Below are 20,557 nucleotides of genomic sequence, written 5' to 3'. Positions count from 1 at the left end.
AGCTGATACAGAAGAACTTTATTTCCACTCCAAACAAATCATGAAACAAGTATTTTTGAAATGGTAAAAATCAAGAAAGTTTTTTTGTTGTTGATGGCTATTCTGAACCGTGTGAGGTGACAGATACCTCATTGGAGTTTGATCTACATTTCTCTAACAGTTAGTGTTGCTGAGCATCTTTTCATGTGCCTCTTGCCCATCTGTATGTATTATCTGGAGAAGCGTCTGTTTAGGTCTTCTGCCCATTTTATTTTGTATGTGGAATCTAGAAAAACAGTGCAGATGAACCTATGTGCAGGGCAGAAATAGAGATGCAGATGCAGAGAATGGCCACGTGGACATGGTGGTGCAGAAGGGGTGGGATGAGTTGAGAGATTGGAATTGAGAGTTTGGAATTGACATACACATACTCCCATTTATAAAAATAGCTAGCTAGTGGGAACCTTCTTTGTAGCACAGGGGGCTTATCTCGGTGCTCTGTGGTGACCTGGAGGGGTGGAATGGGGGGTGGCTGGGAGAGAGGCTTAGGAAGAAGGGAGTACATGTATCTGTATCGCTGATTCACTTCACTGGATAGCAGAAACTAACACAATATTGTGAAGCAGCTATACCCTAGTAAATTAAAAAAAAAAAAAAAAAGAAAGGGACTCATCAGATTGCAAAATGAAAATAAATTTTCAAGATAAGATTAGTAATCAGATGTCCCCAATTTCCAGTTATCAGAACTTGAAAACAGACCTTAAATTCCTGGTCTGATGTTTTAGTACCCTCAGAGTGGATCCCAGACCATGAGCTCCTTACACAAAGAAACTGAATGTGTATTATCCACAGGACCTTTGAGACAGGAAGGTATCCTACGATGTCCTCAAAAACAAAATTCTAACCACTAGCCATGAGTGAAAACAAGTCATTTTTTAGAAACAGGCAATGTGAAACACTTGAAGCAAATTTGTGAGTTCCAAATTTGTATTCCTTATGTGATGGGAGGATGGCAAGTTGAGAACTTACCAACGTTCTAATATAAACTCCGAAACCATGACAACAATGAAGAGATGAATGTGAGCTGGCCCTCCACGGATGTCTGCTGCTAACTGGGGCTCCTGAAGGAGACCAAAGTCTGTGTGGTTTAAACAGCATGTATATATTTTGTGTCACAGTTCTTGGGGCTGGAAGTCCAAGATCAAGGTGTTAGCAGCGCTGGTTTCTGGTGAGGCTGCTCTTCTTGGCGTGCTGGTGCTTTCGTTTCCACTGTGTCCTCCTCACTCAGGGCTTCCTCTGTGCATTTTCCAGTTAACTCCTCTTCTTCTGATGAGAACACAGGTTCCATGGAATCAGGATCCCAACCTTATGGCATTGTCTGACCTTGATTACCTCTTTAAAGACCTTTTGTCCAAATACAGTCACACTGGGTATTAGGGCTTCAACAACACTGGGAATTTTTGAGGAGACAATTCAATCTATAAAACCTCCATGAAGATTCCTTAAGACATTTCAAGTCACATGTAGGGAGTCATAATTAAAGAGGATCAGAAAATTCAACAAATAGAATTCACACCCTAGAACAAGAAATAATAGAACTAGTCAGAGGAGACATTGAAGTAAACGTGTAGAAGTTTAAGTAGATACAAAAAAGAAAAAGAACCACAGGCATCAAACTTGAAGAAGGATCCCTATCTTGCTATGAAGCACATGAGTTGTATGATTTGGAGGTTGTAAGTAAATAATTTGGTAAAGATTTGGATAATTGTAAATATTAGTAACATGAAAATAGATCTGTTTAAATAATTAGACACTCACCATGGGTGTAAAGATATGAGGAAGATAAGATACTACAGAAAACATACAACAGAATTTTTAGAAGAGGAGAATAAAGAAAAGTAAAAGATACAATGGCTCAGAATTTCCCTGGATTGAAAAGAGATATCAGCCTTTAGAATTACTGAGTATACTACATTCTTGACAGGATGATCAAAAACAATTCTACACGCAGATATATTGCCCTGAAACTTTAAAACTCACACAGTCATAAAAAAAGTTTTAAAAGCAGACAAAGATGAAATATCTATTACAATCAAAGGAATGAAAATTAGAATTACTGAAGACGTCTCACAGTCATGATAGAATGATAACTTTGAAGAGGGGATGGCATATACTTGTCAACCTAGAATTCTATACTTAGTCAAAGTATGATTCAGGGGAAGAAATTTAAATTTTTAGAATGTTCTTAAAAATACTGTGACAATCAACAATTCATAGACTTTCACCAAAAAAAAAAAAAAAACAACAAACATGGAAATCAGTAAGAAGAGACTGAATCCTCTCCTCCCCAAATAAGGATGAGATGGCTAGGAAATATTTTGATAAACATATAAATATAACCAAACTTGGACTGTAGCAAAGACTGATATATTATTAATTTTTGGTCATTTTGACAAGGTATTTTACAGGCACAAACAAGACAGCTCGATGTGGTACATTAGAAGAAGAACTGTAGTGTAAAGATACTCTAAAGCCTTATTTAGTTTGAAAAGTGATTAACATATTGATTATCTATAAACTCTTAAGTATATATGTTTAAAATTTTCATCCCTCCATTCATCACTATTTTGGGGATGCATTTGGGAGTAAGTTGCAGACATCAGTGTACTTCCCTTGAAATACATCAGCATATAAATCATTAACTAGAGGTCAATATTTGTATGAGTGAACACAAATGGAAAAGAAAGAATATTTTATATCCAGATAAGGAAAAGAGGGAGGAATAAGGAAGCTTGTATCAATCTAATAGTAGGATTAAAAAAATGGATACAAATGTTAGAGCCCCCCTAGAATATAATGGTTTCCTCTTGGAAGAAAAGGGAGTAAAATTGAGGAGAATTGCAAGTTGGACTTTAGCTTTTTCTAATATATCTGGAAAAATAAATCAATACAAATTGTTAAGCAAAATGTTAACATGTGCTAAATCTGTGGATAGATGAGATCTGCTAGTTGTAATGATCGGTATATTCCTATATGTTTTAAATATTATATTGACAAATTGTAAAACATACACTGGTGTAAGATAAAGCTGTGTTCTTATCCCATTCCTTACATATACTATGTAACTTGAGTAAAACTATTCAGTTTCTTTAGGTTTCAATTGCTTGCTATTTAAACGTATACATGATTACAATATTCCCTAACTTTCAGTATTGTTTTAACATTGTGAAGTGCATGATACAGTATTTGGAGAAAATATATGGTAACTGGTAGACATAAAATAGTTTATTTCATGTAGCAGCATGAAACCAAAGAGAGGAGAATTTTTAAAAAGGGAAAGGAGGTATTGTTTGTATCACATGCAAGCAAAATGTTCAAATTACTGAGACTGACCACTGAATTTAACTCTCATGAGGTCATTGATGAAGTTTTCCTGAGCAGTTTGGGGAGATTAATAACAGCAGAAGAATACAGACAAGGGTTGAAGGGGGGGAAGGACAGATAAGAAAAGTTTGCAGTATCTTGTTTGAAACAAGAAGGCAAGGAAAAATGGCCTACTTATTTATAGAAGCAAGAGAGAAAACAGGAATTTTAAAAACAGGAGGCTGCAAATGTGATCTAATTTAAATAGTTCAATTGTGAAGGAAAATGGGTCAGTGAGGAGAAGAAGACAGAGGGTCGTGCCTCTGTGTGTGTCTGTGTGTATAACGGTAAGGATTTTGGCATTTAACAGACTGAAAGGAGAGACCCAATAGCAAGGGGGAAAGTGGAAATGTTGGAGCAAAGTAGACCCTGATGCAGCAAGGTCCTAGAAGAGACAGTGTGCATGCTCAGTCGTGTCTGACTCCTGGCGACCCTATGGTCTGTACCACGCCAGGATCCTCTGTCCATGGGATTTTCCAGGCACGAATGCTGGATTGGATTTTTATGCCCTCCTCCAGGGGATCTTCCCCACCCAGGGACTGAATCCGTGTCTCCTGTGTCTCCAACACTGCAAGCAGATTCTTTACAACTGTGCCACTGGGGAAGCCCAAAAGAAGACAGTAGGGGTAGGAATTAAGAACCCAGGTGGAAGAGTTGGCCTTAAGCAAGAGAGAGTCACCTGTCTGAGCTTAGAAGTTGAATGCATGTGCTGACCTGTGAGTGAAGGACGGTGAGGGTGTTTATGACTCTTACCTTCAAATTTGTCTCTGAAAGATTGAGGCAATTCTTCCACTGAGCAAGTGCATATATTTTTGTTGTTGTTGTTGTTTGTGAACTTGGTCCTTCTCAAGAATAAGGACTCAGGCATCGAAATACTCCATAAAGGACGTTCCCTCCAATGAGCAAATTAGATTCAGGCTCAAGTCTCCTTCTCTAAAGTGGGTTTTTTGTATGTGAAGCATCATTGTTTGAGACCTCAAGTCACCACACTCATTTCAGAAAGGCACGAAAGGTCCACGGAGGGGACTGAGGTGTGAGAGTTCCTGGCTCAGCCTTTTGGGAAATAAATAGGCACCAAGACTCCACATTTTCATGTCCTCTACGAAACCGGTTTTCCAAAAATAGACTCGCACAAGCTGTAGTCACAGTTGAATGTCATGTTTCTATTATTGCGATGACATAAAATCATTAAACCGCTGCTAGTAGTAAAAGCAGTCATGTCTGGGAATAGAACTGCTCCGTGCCCATTCAGAGGGAATTGCATTTTAAATGACACATGCGGAGCGAGGACGGGAGGGGCAGGGACTGAGGTGTGACTTCCACAGCCATTTCTGACACGTCCTCCTTTGATCCTGCTGTAGCAGGCACTTAATTTCTTTGTTCTGAAAAGTGGTGTCGTGGTGACTGGAGTGCATGAACACAGGTTGTAAGAAGGTTTCAATTTTTTTGAGTCATCTGCTAATTTTTAATAATATTTTCTATATTTAAAGTACTTGAAAAAATATTAAAAGTTCCTAATATCAGGTTTCAACTCCTGCCTTCCTAATTTCACAAAGTTTTCTTTTTTTTTGCCTAGACTTCTTTGTATATCACAAATATCATACAAGCTGAATGATATGTCAGGCATGTGATCTCAGTTAATCTCCATACAACCCAATGAGATAGCTGTTACTGATAATATTATCGTCGACAAATGAATGAACCGGCATCTTGAGACTGAACTCAATCTTTTCATATCAATTGGGATTCAAACTCACATCTGAATAAAAATGGTTGAGATTTAAAAGATACACTGAGGCAAATGTTACTTTAAATTCTGAACCTATTAAAGAATGGACAGGGAAGTTTTGACTTCCCTAGAAATTCAGATATTTAATTTTATTACTAGAAAAGCTGTGTTGGGAAACACACTTGGTACATAAGGCCAAAACAGATTTCCTATCATCCCCCTAAAACGCCCCTGGCACCTTGTGTGGTGAGAGGTATAGTTGCAAGTGGGTTTCCCAGGTAGCTCACTGGGTTAAGAACTTTTCTGCCAATGCAGGAGATATGAGACACATGGGTCTGATCCTTGGGTCAGGAAGATCCCCTGGAAGAGGGCATGGCAACCCACTCCAATATTTTTGCCTAGAAAATCCCATGGACAGAGGAGTCTAGCAGGCTATGGTCCATAGGATCACAAAGAGTTGGACATGCCTCAAGCAACTCAGCCGACACACACACAGTTGCAAGCAGGAATAAAGCCTGCCTCTCACCTTCCAAAAGCAGATGGTACAGGTGCTCCCATCCTATACAATAGAGCTACCCCTCTTCTTGTGGAAGGGAAATGGTCAGAGGTGTAGGATTGGATTTCAGCTTAACACCTCCAAGAGAGCCAGAGGTTTATCAGTAGAGGAAGTAAACCATTCACCCTGGACATGGCACAGACTGTCTCATGGCATCTTATTTCTGTGAATTGGATTAGTTTCCTACACTTAGGAGTCTTTTGATCATTCTTGTAATGGGCTTCATAAGAGTAACAAGTGTGCTAATCAAACCTAGACAAAACCCCAGGAAGCTCGCATACTAGGACTGATGAAGGAACATTACATTGGAGGCATTCACCACAGTAGAGGTCCATGCTCTCCATTTCCCACTGTACTCTGGAGGGCACACCCAGGAGTCTAGTAAATCTAAGCATAGAGTACCAGAAGGCTTTTAAGAAACTAATTAGCTAAGTAATAGTCCCTCCCCAGCCATGATTAAAAGCCAGAATCCATCAGCTATAAGTACGGCATAGTCTTAGCTCCAAGTCTTATTCTGCCAAGTTTGACATCCATAGTTAAGAGAACACAGACTTCTTCCTTGACAGGATCAGTGTCCCACTTTGTCACACTTGAACGTGGCTGCATCAGCAACATCAGAATTTTACTAGAGCTGATTGCTTAAGGATTTTGCTGGAGCTAATTTCCAAATATCTGCAGGAGGCCAACGACTTCTTTGGGAGGCTGGCATATGGAGAATATGTCTTGGACACGCCAATTTTTGCTTGTCAGTGTTGGCTTGATTTTTGTCTTCTTATAACACCATGATGCTTAGTACTGTGTGTTGCAATATATAACTGTTGCATAAAAGAAATAATACACAGACGAGTGAATAAATGAATAAATAATTGTGTAGGAAAAAAGTATAGTCACTTGGGCTTTCTCTCATACCACTTCTCCATTTCTCATCTGTCAAGAGGTTCAAACAGATTCCTAGGCACTAGTTAGGAACAGAAGCTTAAATATCTTCTTAAATAAACCTCCCTTATTTGATCTGAAACTCAAAATCACTTCATTGTCAAAGAATCCTTACCACATCAATTATGGAGTCACAGACTATGAAATAAGTGTTCTCTGAATCTCTTAAAGAAAACTCTAGAGTTTATCTTTTAGTTCCTTTTGAGATGTGATTAAAAAAAAAAAAAACTCCCTTATTTGTATTTAAAAAATCCTGTGGAATTAAATCCTAAATTCTAATAATAGCATTTTTGCACGTTTGCTATGTGTGGGTGCTGTGATAAACACTTGACATAGATTATCTCATTTAATCCTCACAGAAACCAAATGAAGTGTTTACTGTCATTATCCCTATTTGATGAAGAGGATACTGAGACTCAGAGAGAATTCATAACTTATCCAAGATCGTCTGATGTCAAGTAATCAAGAGTGAATGACCGCGAAGCACACATACCAGCCGAGACCAACCTTGGATTGGGGGAGAAACTTCCAGAGCCAGAGCAGCAGCAGGTAAGCCAGCTTCTCAATGTCAGATGCACAAGGAATGGGTGAGTAAGACATCAGACTTGAAAGGGGCCCCAGTCTTGAGCTGCGGGGCTCATAAACTTCATGGTTGGGGGAACACCAGCCCTTCCTCTAGAATGGTTTGGGCCTGAGGTCCAAACTTTGTGGTTATAGTTCTGTGATGTAGCAGAATTGTAGCTTCCAGCAGTGATCGTCAACCTCAGCATTCTAACAGAGGATTTATATTTTGGTGTGATCAGAGTCCAGGACCCAAGCCTTTTGTTTAGGTTATTGACCTTCAGTTGGGTTCTGTCTCATCAGCGTTTGATCAGGAGGCCTGCTTAAGTACTCAGTTGTAGCCAGTTTCCATATCTTTGGGTTTTAATTTCCAAAAGATGCTGCTCTTTGAGGGAGTCGGGGATGACAGCTGTCTCTCTGAAGAACCTAGCCTACTGGGTATCCGCGTCAATCAAAGGAATCCTTGCCTATCACTTAGCTATTACATGGTGGAAGCATTATTCAAGTATCAAAGTCTGATGCCAGGGTCTTCCCAGTCTTGAAAGATTTGCAATAAGAACTTGATATAACTACCTGTATGTCCATTTTAGATAGTATTATAGTCTATAGTATATATTTCTCCTGTCATAATTTTTTCTTTTGTTCTTAGTTGGCCATTTAAAATGCATCTGCATTATCCACCATTTCTAGCCCCTATAATTCACCATCTTGATACTCGGGGCTCTGTTAGCATGGGAGATTTCCCTTGGCTGTGAACCATCAAAAGAGAATATATTGCTGAGTGTGGAACTGATAGACTTTTTTACTAGAGCACCTGGGGATGCATGATGGCAGAATCGTAAGAGGTAGAGTTCCTTCAAAGAAACAAGTTCAAATTCAGAGTTTGTGACTTTTGTGCTAGGTATGGGTCTCTTTAGGAGATTTTAAGCTATAGCCAATAATATTAAGAACTTGTCTTTGCATCAGTGGATTATGTGATTACAGTTCTTCGATACTTTGAATTCAGTTTGCTTGTCACAATGTCTCATTTCACTCTTTCAAATAGTTCTGACTTTAACTTTATGAATTTCTAGAGTTTATAAATACAGAATGTATTTACCTAATAGAAAACATCAGTAATATAGTAATAATATCACCTTTACTACCAAAAAAAGGTTCATGAAGTCAGAGGTGTAATCTGCTTTGTTGTATATACCCAGTGCATAGATACTAAAGCAAATTGTTGCTCAGTGAATGTTTATTGTTTTCCTGAGGAAAGTAAGAAATGACTTTATTAATTATTAAATTATTTGAATTGTCCTGGAATTTCAAGGTATTGGTTTAGTTGTGTTTATTCCTTGATTAGAGGTGAAAAGAAGGATTTTTCATACCAGGAATTCTTTGTGTATGAATTGGATGGGATGGGAAATGTGAATCTTTATTTTACTCCATTCAAATCATTTGGTTTTCATTGGTGAAAGGATTTTAAAAAAAACCACAAAACTTGTGATTGTAAGTATTTTTAAGTGTGTAGAAGTGTTTATGTGTGTGTGTCTGCACACGGGGAGGACATTTAATGATTTGAAAAATACACTCATTTCTTACGTGATCATCGTTGGTTTGGGATATACAATACCCTTCCAAAAAAGAGAAAAATAATGTTAAATAGGAAGGGACAGAGAAATCCTTACTTATGGATCTCTCCATTATAGATAATTATTCCCTATTAATTAAGATGCTAAGGACTTTTTTTTTTTCTAATTGTATGTCCTTGAACAAGTTGCTTCATCTTCCTGTGTCTGATTTCCTCATTGATGGAAAGGGAATAATAGTAGGACTGACACCATGATCTTGTTGTGAAGAATCAGTGAATTACTACTTGTAAATCACATAGAGCAGTGCCCAGTGCAGACTAAGTACACAGCAAACATTATCATTACTGTTATTGTCATACGCTGATGAGTAAGACATCACCTTATCCAAGCAACTTAACACAGGTCAGGAGTAGATGATCTCTGAGGTTGGCGCCGATGTTTCATGATCCTATAGACAGCCTCTAAGACCCCTCTGTTATCTCAGTGAAAATATAGGTCAAACATACCAAAACGCATGCGAGGGACCACATAATGCCTGCTATGTCTTAATGAATTCAGTGCCCTAGGACCCCTCCAGTCCTCTTTGATATGTCTTCAGCCTCTGAGAATGGGCTTCCTTGGTAGTGTTGTACTGGAATTATCGCAAGATGGACAGTGGTGGTGGTGAGGAGCATTCTGTGATGGTACCCCTGAAACCTCAAATCATCAACTCTACTTGCAATCCCAGTTCAGCAGAGTTTGGAAGGAGCAGAGTGAGGTGAACACTTGATATTTTCTCCTGTCAACATTATTAAGTTATGGCTTGTGATGTTTCTGCTAGGCAAAAGTATATGGCAATGAAAAATAATATGGCTATACCTTTGCATCAAAACACACATACACAGCCAGTAGCCTTCAAGAAGGTGTGAAGACTCTTAGAGTATTAGTTGAAGGTAGTCTTGTGATTTAGATTTCTGTAAACTGGCTTTGGTGCCCTTCTCTGTCTTTCCCTGGCCCTTATCCGTTTGACTTTCTTCCCAATGACCCGCTCTCTGACTTTCTTTAGATAACTTGAAAATATTGACAGTAGGGATGCCAAAGGTGAAAGGGATCTTTATCCCCACTGAACTCCAAATAGCAATTCTCTTTTCTCACTCCCAGAGGAATGCTTGTAATCTTGTTGGAACTATTTCTGCTGTACTATCAAGTCTCCAGGAAAGAATAATGAACAAAGCCTTTCATTAACTACATTTTAATGAGCTTTGTTAAAAGGTCAACTTACCCCAGTCTCAAACTGAAAATAAAATAAAATAAAAAGTTTTTGACTTAGTAAATGAAATACACATGTAAAAGTCAAAATTTTTTTTTTTTTTGGTCAAAATAATATGATGGGAACAATGTAGACTCCAAAGTTTGTAGGTCCAATGGCTTTTTTTTTTTTAATTACAAAATAAAAAACCCTTATCCTTACAAAACAGACATATACACAAAATATTGGGTTGGTCAAAGAGTTGCATCAGAGTTTTCCATACCATTTACAGAAAACCCAAATGAAAATTTTCTCCAACCCAAATCTATAAATATTTAAAGATAATTTCAAGAGATGTACTTGCTGAAGCCTATTCATTCAGATGTATCATATAGAAATGTATAAATCTCAGATCAAAATCCTTGCATTAACTGAGATCATTGCCAGACCCTTGCAATCAATTCATGACAAGACCCTACATGTGGTGAATGGGTTACAGTTAAACCTAGACTATAGGCCTTTCCAATCATCAAGACAGAGAGATAGTGCCAAGGGTACCTGAAACTTCAGGGCTTTTTTCCTTTCATTGTGAGAAAGCATGACAATTTCCCCCACTAAACCACAGAAGTTGTATTTTCTACATGATTTTTTTAAAGCATTAAATGGATTGAATGCAGTGTGCTGAAGAACAACTGCTTTATTGATTCTTTAAGTAGATGTTTATTGAATACCACCTATTAACTGTGAGCCAGTGTATTAGAGATGGGTGATGTAATAAAGGTGATTAAAGTTGATTCTCTAACCTTGAGGAATTCATAGCTACACGGTTGGGGAAGATAGATGCCCAGGTAATGAAGTTGACTACCATATGCCACCTGTGAAGTCCTATGGGAGCACAGAGGAGAGCCAGACCAACTTTATTTGGAATGAAAAGCATTCACTGGTGAGGGTGAGGACGCTGAACTTTGTGGGTTAAATGGAGTTCACCAAAACGAGGCCATGTCGCAGTGTCGTTTTGCTGGTAAATGATTTTCTGTTACAACATTTGTAATGGCTGCCATACTATCTCACAATGTGGATATAACACAGGTAATTTAATTGAGCCCTTTTTTTGTCATTGGGTTAGTGCATTTTTTGACAACTATGAACAGCATTGAGATAAAGATTTGTGTGGTGAAATCATAGCACGTGACTGTGATTCTCCGAGAAAACAGCCCAAGATGAGAAATTACGGCCTCAAAGGACCAACGATTTTTTAACATGTAAATAATTTTTTTCAGGCTAAGATTATGAAAGAGTAGGACTTTAGGGTCAGACAAACTTGAGTTAAAAATATAAGCATTCCTTTTGTTGGTTATTGACCTTGAGCAAGTTGCCTAAGCTCCATTACTCTTAGTTTTTGCCTTTAAAAAATGAGAATCATGATACTTACTTTGAAGTACTGCTTAAAACTGTAGTAAAGTTTAATAAATACTTACTGAATCGCCTCCATATTTTTGACAATAGGTACCGGAAAGCTGCTAAATCCTAGCAATAAAATTCAAGTGTTCTAAATATTTTAGGTTACCGACATTAATTTCTAACAGGAAATGTGTGCTATACTGTGTGGTATAGTTGCACTCAATTCATTAAATGGCCTCCATTTCAAAAATCCTGACTTATTGTCCATATAAATAACTTTTAAACTGCTTGGCTCTGGTCTGAAATTTACTCCTAAAATATAGGAAATTTCCAGAACTGGATCAAGACCCAGAAATCTGGGATAAAAATCTGTATTCTTCCACTTATTTACTGTGTCATTAATCTCTCATCAGTATTTTCATCTGAAAAAAAGGAACATAAAGTTACATTTTCTTTCTGCTTCAACAAATCAAATGAGAAATATAAGAGAGAGAGAGATGTTACCTAGATCTCTAAATTGATATTCTGGTATGACCTATTATTCATGTTGGTTTTAATAATATGCCATGAATCTTTCTGCTTACTGAAAACAAAATAGGCGTCGTGCAAACTGTACACTTCTCGCATGCTTGTCAGTGTATCATGAGTTTTTCATTTTATATTGATGTGGGGCATTGACTTAAAGGATCCAGATTTATTTTTGAACTCTTGTCAGCACTCCATAATTAACATTGCCTAGAAGAGAAATGCTATTTTGCCTCTTGCATTATCAACACAACTGTCAGCAAATAAGGAAGGCATCTTCTTTACCATTATTATTGCTAATGTAAGAGGCAGAGAACAGCTGGATTCTCATCAGTGGGTTGTTAGAAGCCCTGGCATTTAGTTGAAATCTGCTTTCAATTTCTACCTACCTTTATCTGCTTTAAGAATGTATTCAAAGGGGAAACATCATTTTTATCCCAAAGACTATATTTGAACTCTTAATTTGAGATATTTACAGATCTCAAAGTTGTTTATCTCAGTGTAGCTTTTCCTCTATGACATAAAAATGCAAAGTTAATGTTGATTGCTTGTGGCTATTTTATGTATCTACTTTTACTGCCCTATTCTCTCTGTGTCCTAAATTCTCTGTCGTGTTACAGTTGCTCTCTGTTCTCCAGTTTGGCTTAAATTTATAATGGCAATGGGTAGAAATAATCTTTTAAATGAAGAACTGGAAGGGCTAAAATCTTGCTGCAATAAAAGGGCAATGCTATAGCTCAGTTATTTGCTCTTTAAAAAGGCAAAAAAAAAAAAAAATCTGTAGCCTCTATAGTTACAGCGTGCCAAAATTAGGTAGTCTGTATGGTAATTTTGTTAAATCAGTTTCTTTTTTATACTGCATATGTGGTGGGATCGTGAAATAGTGCATCCGCTTTGTAAAGCAGGTTGGCAGTTTCTCAAGATGTTAAACATATGATTTAGAAATCCTGCCCGTAGGTACATATCTAAGAGAATTAAGTATTTATATCTCTGCACAAAATTTTGTACGTGAATGCTCTTAGCAGCATTATTCATTATAAAGTGGAAACAACCCACATGTCTATCAACTGATGAATGAATAAATGAATCATACTATATCATAAAATGAAAGAGTATTTCACCACTAAAAAGGAATGAAGATCTGATACATGCTAAAACATGGGTGAACTGTGCAAACACTATAGGCAATGAAAAAAGGTACATACAAATGGCCACATATTATATTATTCCATTTTAAGAAGTGTGCAAACCTGACAGATATATAGAAACAAAAAATAGATTGCTAGTTTCCAAGGGTGACAGGCAAAGGAGAATGAGGAGTGATTGCTAATGGGTATGAGGATTCTTTTTTGAAGTGATGAAACGTTCTAAAATTAGATACTGGTGACCATTGTACAACTTGGTGATTATGCTATTCAATAAAACCCCTGGATTATATATTGTAACAGGGTGACTTTTTGGTATGTGAATATCTTAGTAAAGCTCAGATAAAAGGTAACATATATCCATTAATTAAAAAAATGGAAATTGGAAATGGTGGAAATGAGTGGGAAAATCGTGACTACATAGTTTATCATCTTAAGCCTTTCAGGTTTAACATTCAGTATAAAGTATTTTTATTTTAAATGACTTTGGAGTTAATTATTTTAATTAACTGACTACAGTTTACTTAAGCATTTCTTTGCTTCAAGTATAGGTGATTGCCAACTCTTCACTAGTATAAAGTTTTTTTTTCTTTCTCTTCTTATTGGGAACTGGGAAAAGTGTCTGTGGTCACCAGTACACACTTGGTATCATGGTCAGTATTTTAGGACCTGGACATGTACTCTAGAAAATAACTAGCAGCTGGCGGCCTGGTTATCCTAATGGTTGTCCTCTCACATAGGTCACTGCTGTTTTTATAATTCATTGTAGATTCCTACAGACCTACAGTGACATGGCTAACAGTAATTGAAACTGATTTTCATAAACTCCTTATTTCGGGCAAAATGTTGGTGTCCATTTTTTTTATCATTGAAAACAGATTTCAGGACTTCTCATAGCTAAATGTGGCAAGCAGGTAATTCACAGACTTGTAGACAACAAACTCTGATAGTCTAGGTTGGAGAATAGGGCAACAGGTTAGTTGAAAGCTTCATGTGTCTTTTTACTAATGCAAGATTTAGTACAGTTAAGGATATTAAAATGAGATCAAACCAAATTTACAGGAGAATGAGCAAATGAGAATAGCAAATGGAGGTCAAAATGCACTTCCACAGTTCTCTGTTACACCAGTCAGAGCTACAAGGCAGGGACTTAATGCAAGTTGATGTGTAATTGTTCCAGTTTTAAAGCGATGCAATTCAGTTTACATCTGATTTCATTAAGGCTGTTGAGATGGCACTGGAGTAATTCAAAGAGAGTAGAAATGGGAGGGGTAGAGAGTGTGTGTATGGAAGTGTATTTTGATCCTGCACTTTATTGTTATAACACGCGTGGGTCTAGCAACTCTTTAACATGTAGTCTGTTATGATTTCATCTTGTATAACTGCGAGCTAACAGCTTTGCCTCTCAAAGAAGTGATGTGATCAGCCCACTAAACCTTTTGCCATGTGAGATATTCACTGTGTGGTGGATATGATTCAGAGTAGACTTAGACACACAGTCACGTGACGTGGGTTGCTTAAACCAAATTAAAAGGAGTGTGCTAACACTTTGTCAGTTTTCATCTCTTCTGCCTCATAGCTGTTTATAAAAAGGAGATGTTTGTATGAGAAGAGGTCCCAGTTGGGGATTAATGCCCAAGTCTTTACAAAATTTTACATAAAATAAACATTGTCCTAAGATTTGATGTGTTACTAAGTCATTTCATGGAGTAATTAACACATATCCTGTCATAATTCTATGAGAATATTTATATTATAGAGTTTACACTATATAGAAACTGAGAATCAAAGTGATTTTAGCTTCACAATAATCAAAGTGTAAAAACAAGAACTAAGAAAGAAAGTAAGAATATCAAATCTTATTTATGAAGCCCCTGTTCTAGCACTATTTGAGAAGATTCTAAAGTGTTAACACATTAAATCCTATAGAAGTCCCAGGAGGTGGACTTTGTTATTTTCATCTCACATAGAAGAAAGCTGAAGGTCCCAGGTCACAAGCCTAGGTTTTAGCAGATCTGCAGTTTAGCGCAACAGGCTTTACGATTTACATATTTACTGTAGACCATATATTCTAAACACAGTCATGATGTTGGGAAGATAGCCAGCTTGAGCTTTTGTTGTGAAGATGGAACCATCACTGTCTTGCTGATGTTGATCAGTTTCTTAATACAACAGTCACCCTCATGTTTTATTTGCTACATGTGTTTTCAAAAAGGTAATTCACTCTTGGGTCAGGGCACTGGGAAAGCCCAAAATCAAAAGTAATCTTGATTAGAAAAAAAATGCTGTGGAAAGGAAGACTAGCCTTTCTTTACATGTTCAGTATTGTTCCTGATGCAAACTCTCCCTCCACAAAATACTTCAATCCTTACCATACAATAAACAGACCAAAAGGTGAAGATTAATTGGCCGCATAGTAACTAGAGAAGTATATGGACTCGACAGCATCCACTAGAAGATGACCGACCACTTCAGCCCTCATCCTACAGTGGAAAAAATCAATGAAAATGCTGTCAGCCTCATTATTAGAGCACCACCCGCCATCTTTTCTAAATACTGCTCCTTCTTACTATCTAACCGTATATAATTCAAAATTATACATGCACCCCAATGTTCATTACAGCAGTATTTACAATAGCCAGGACATGGAAACAATCTAAACGTCAAACGAAAGATGAATGGATAAAGGTGATGTACATATATACAGTGGAATGAAAGGAAATGAAATTAGGTCATTTGCAGAGATGTGGATGGACCTAGAATCTGTCATACAGAATGAAGTAAGTCTAAAAGAGAAAAAAGAATCATATGTTAATGCACATGTGTAGAATCTAGGGAAAATAGTACAGATGAACCTATTTATAGGGGTATTTATAGTAATGGAGACACAGAACAGACATAGAGAATGGACATGTAGACACAGCAGGAAAAGGGAGGGTGGGACGAATTGGGAGATTAAGACTAACAGGTACACACTCAGTTCAGTTCTGTCGCTCAGTCATGTCCGACTCTTTGCGACCCCACGAGCCGCAGCACGCCAGGCCTCCCATCCATCACCTACTCCCGGAGTCCACCCAGACCCATGTCCATTGAGTCAGTGATGCCATCCAACCATCTCATCCTCTGTCATCCCCTTCTCCTCCTGCCCTCAATCTTTCCCAGCATCAGGGTCTTTTCAAATGAGTCAGCTCTTCGCGTCACTTGGCCTAAGTATTGGAGTTTCAACTTGAGCATCAGTCCTTCCAATGAACACCCAGGACTGATCTCCTTTAGGATGGACTGGTTGGATCTCCTTGCAGTCCAAGGGATTCTCAAGAGTCTTCTCCAACACGACAGTTGAAAAGCATCAATTCTTCAGCACTCAGCTTTCTTTATAATCCAACACTCACATCCACACATGACCACTGGAAAAACCATAGCCTTGACTAGAGAGACCTTTGTGGACAAAGTAATGTCTCTGCTTTTTAACATGCTGTGTAGGTTGGTCATAACTTTCCTTCCAGGAAGTAAGCATCTTTTAATTTCATGGCTGCAGTTACCATCTGCAGTGATTTTGGAGCCCCCCAAAAATAAAGTCAGCCACTGTTTCCACTGTTTCCCCATCTATTTGCCATGAAGTGATGCGACCAGATGTCATGATCTTAGTTTTCTGAATGTTGAGCTTTAAGCCAACTTTTTCACTCTCCTCTTTCACTTTCATCAAGAGGCTCTTCAGTTCCTCTTCACTTTCTGCCACAAGGGTGGTGTCTTCTGCATATCTGAGGTTATTGATGTTTCTCCAAGCAATCTTGATTCCAGCTTGTGCTTCCTCCAGCCCAGCATTTCTCATGATGTACTCTACATATTAGTTAAATAAGCAGGGTGACAATATACAGCCTTGACGTACTCCTTTTCCTATTTGGAACCAGTGTTGTTCCATGTCCAATTCTAACTGTTGCTTCCTGACTTGCATACATGTTTCTCAAGAGGCAGGTCAGGTGGTCTGGTATTCCCATCTCCATGTGTAAATAGATAGCTAGTGGGAACCTGCTATAAAGCACCGGAAGCTCAGCTTGGTGCCCTGTGGTGACCTAGGTGGGTAGGATGAGGGGGGTGTGGGGGAGGGGGGTCCAAGAGGGAGGGGATGTATGAATACATGTGGCTAATTCACTCTGTTGTACAGCAGAAATTAACACAACATTGTAAAGCAATTATAGTTCAACTTAAGAAAAAAATCAGTGTATAAGTGATAAATCATAAGACTCTGTTTCTTTCACAGATTTTTGAAGCTCTTCCCCTTTTATATCCCCTCCATTCTTAGGCTGGCTTCACTAGGGCAGAACGATGGATGCCAACAGCTCCTGGACCTAGAACCTTCTAATTCACATTCAGATACTAGACAGCTTTTCCAGTATACAATAATCCTTGTGACAAAAAGATGTAGTAGTAGTCTGCTCCAGCTGCCATGGAGAAATTTCATAGACTGGGAGGTTTATTCAACAAAAAAATCATTTTCTCCCATTCTGGAGGGTGGAAGTCCAAGTCCAAGATCAAAGCGCCAGAGAGATTGGTTTCAGGTGAAGCCTCTCCACTTGGCTTGCAGGATGGCTGCCTTCTTGCTGTGTCCTCATAAGGCCTTTCCTCTGTTCACACTTCGCATACTGCTGGTGTCTGTTTCTTCTTAAAAAGGCACTGGTCCTATTAGATCAGGGTCCCACTCTTTTGACCTCATTTAACCTTAGTTACTTCCTTAAAGGTGGTGTCTCCAAACATAGTCATGTTGGGGGTTAGAGCTTCAGCATAAATTTTAAGGAGACACAATTCAGTCTGTTACAGATAAGATTGCATTAATTTTCTCAAATGAATTTGTATTCCAGCCCTTGGATCTTTGTAATCACCAGAAGGCTAGACAGAGGAACTTTAATAATGCTCATGTCCAGGCCATACCCCAGAAAAATTACATCAGAAGCTTCCAGGTCAGGGAAGGGCATAATAAGCACTTTTAAAAAGCCAGGTCATTATAAATTTATATCTAGAATTAAAAACAGAGACTTAAGTTATGTAAGACCTATTGGTCCAGTGTATAATGCATAGAATGTTGAAAAGCAAAGAAGAGTTAATGCTGGCTTTGTAAGGGTATTATAATGTACTTATAAAGAATATGTACTGAATATTATCTTAATTTTTATCTGTACATTATACTGGGGCTTCCCTGGTGACTCAGATGGTAAAGAATCCACCTGCAATGCAGGAGACCCAGGCTCAGTCCCTAGGTTGGGAAAATCCCCTGGAGAAGGGAATGGCTTACCCACTCCAGTATTCTTGCCTGGAGAATTTCATGGAGAGAGGAGCCTGACGAGCTACAGTCCATGGGATTGCAAGGAGTTGGACACGACTGAGGGAACAGCACCATGCTTTATATTGTTTGATACACCAGTTATCAAACACTATATACCATAGTATGCTTAGAAATGTAAGTAGAAGGTAATAGACAAAGTTTTAAAATCAGACAGCGAGAGTTCTAATTGTGTTTACATGATCTTCACATTCCTGAGACAAGTAAGAATGATAATAACAGTGTCCACCTATGTTATGAGATTAAATGAGATTATACATGCAAAGCTTCAAATAACCCATCAGTATTACTATTAGCAATATAGACGTGAGATGCAGAAACACCACAAGTGTCTCTTTCCATTTATCTTCTAATACCCAAAGATCCCCAAGCTTTGAGATTCAACAGTGTGTCCTTGCAAAGCCTAAATTAGCCACATTTTACATATCAAAGTGGAGGAACCTGGGACAATCAAAGGGCATATGTAAATAGCAAAAAGAGTGGTTAAGGTCATGGTAGAGATTATTGGAGAGGCTTTGAGCAAACTCCTAGCAACTGGAGGTGATTTTTGAGCTCTGCGAGGACGCTGCTAGAGCCCTACAGAACATAAAGGCAGCTCTTTTTAGGTCACTCCTGTTCTGTTGGAATATTAGATTTTTTTGTCATTAATTTTAAGAATCCAAAAACCCAACTTGCTGAGAATTTTCAAGAGATATCAAACAAATGCATTTTGCGTGGAAGCTGCCCTAGCTTTCTCAGCTTTTTAAAACACAGAGCAGTGCAGTTTGGCATTTCAATCTGTCTCCTCTTACATTTATATTAGAAAAAAGCAGACCTGGTGGAAATGTTGCTTCTGAGCCCTGAGAATGGTGAAAGGATAAATCTTTTGTTCACTTCTTTTAGAGATGTTTCCTTTTTCTCTGAAATGTGTGGGAAGCCTTGCCTGTCTAATCTTTAGCATTTTGATGGAATTACCATAAAAAGCTTTTCTGTGTTTTGTGTGTATCTTTATCTTAATTGGAGGTTTAAGAAGGGTTAAAGGGGGCTATTTTCCTGGGTCTGTTTCCAAACACTGACCCACTAAGGAGGCTTCGTCTTAAATTGTTTAGGGGTTAAATGCATGGCTTCAGAGTGAACCTGCCTGGTTTGATATTTTGCTTTTGACATTCACTAGTTCAACTTCTCTATAACTTGGATTATTCATCTGCAAAAAGGTAATAATAGTAGGTACTTTATAAAGTTGTCAAGCATTAAGTTTGCTTCTGTACAGGAAACAGAATACTTCCGACTCTGTGGCCAGCATCACTCCGTGTTAAGAATTCCTAAAGCTTATTTCAAGTTTTTCTTTTTTTTTTTTTTTTTTGCCGAAATCCACTAAAGGCACTCATCTAAAGGCCAGAAGCAAAAACAGCTCACCTCTAAGTCACAATGGTCTGGGTTTGAATCTTCACTCGTTCACTTAGGAAATGAGTACTTTTAGGCAGCAATCACCAGTTCCTTTGTTAACTCATCTCTAAAATGGGGCAATTGCAAGGTCTCCTTTGTATATTTGCTGTAAAGATTAAATGAAGCAAATTTACCCTGTGACTGAGTTTAAGCCACTATTTCTTACCTCTTGCCTTCAGGATCGCAGTAGCCTCACAATTGATATCACAGCTTCTGTTCTTACCCATTTGTAAGCCACTCTCTGTGTAACAGTTTAAATAATTTAAATATAAATCAAATCGTGGTACATGATTTTTTTTTTCCTTTTCTATCATTTTTGGAATAAATGCATATCTTACAACCGTAGAGTATGTGGCATCAAAATAATTTGTTCACACCTAAACTTCCAAGCTTATTTTGAGCACTGTTTACTCTCGTTCAATATATTACAGTCATGTCTGACTTTTTGCGACCCCATGGGCTATAGCCCTCCAGGCTCCTCTATCCATGGAATTTTCCCGGCAGAAGTACTGGAATAGGTTGCCATTTCGTTCTCCCAGGGATCTTCTCAACCCAGGGATTGAACCTGCATCTCTTGCATCTCCTGCATTGGCAAGCAGATTGTTTACCACTGAGCCACCTGGGAAGCCCATTCTGGTCACGCTTGCTTTTTCTTATGTTCTTGGAACATGCCAAGCTCTTTTCTACCTCAGGATCATTGCATATGTTCACGCTCACAAAATTATGAGCTATATAAAGGG

The 20,557-nt window shown here is 38.1% G+C and overlaps 1 protein-coding gene across 2 annotated transcripts in view; it reads left to right on the top strand.

Annotated features, from left to right (window-relative positions):
* The window catches only part of LRRC4C (leucine rich repeat containing 4C), a 1,337,050-nt gene that overhangs the window by 247,416 nt on the left and 1,069,077 nt on the right, over window positions 1-20,557 (top strand). For both annotated transcript variants that reach the window (XM_043909663.1, XM_043909655.1), the window contains exon 2: window positions 6,983-7,172. The gene's annotated coding sequence lies outside the window, so the exon portion shown is untranslated. The remainder of the gene's footprint in view (window positions 1-6,982; window positions 7,173-20,557) is intronic.

This window comes from Cervus elaphus, chromosome 1, assembly GCF_910594005.1.
Source record: "Cervus elaphus chromosome 1, mCerEla1.1, whole genome shotgun sequence".
Lineage (NCBI taxonomy): Eukaryota > Metazoa > Chordata > Mammalia > Artiodactyla > Cervidae > Cervus > Cervus elaphus.
Note: the sequence above shows the minus strand (reverse complement) of the source record. Positions and strands in the feature narration are given on the sequence as shown.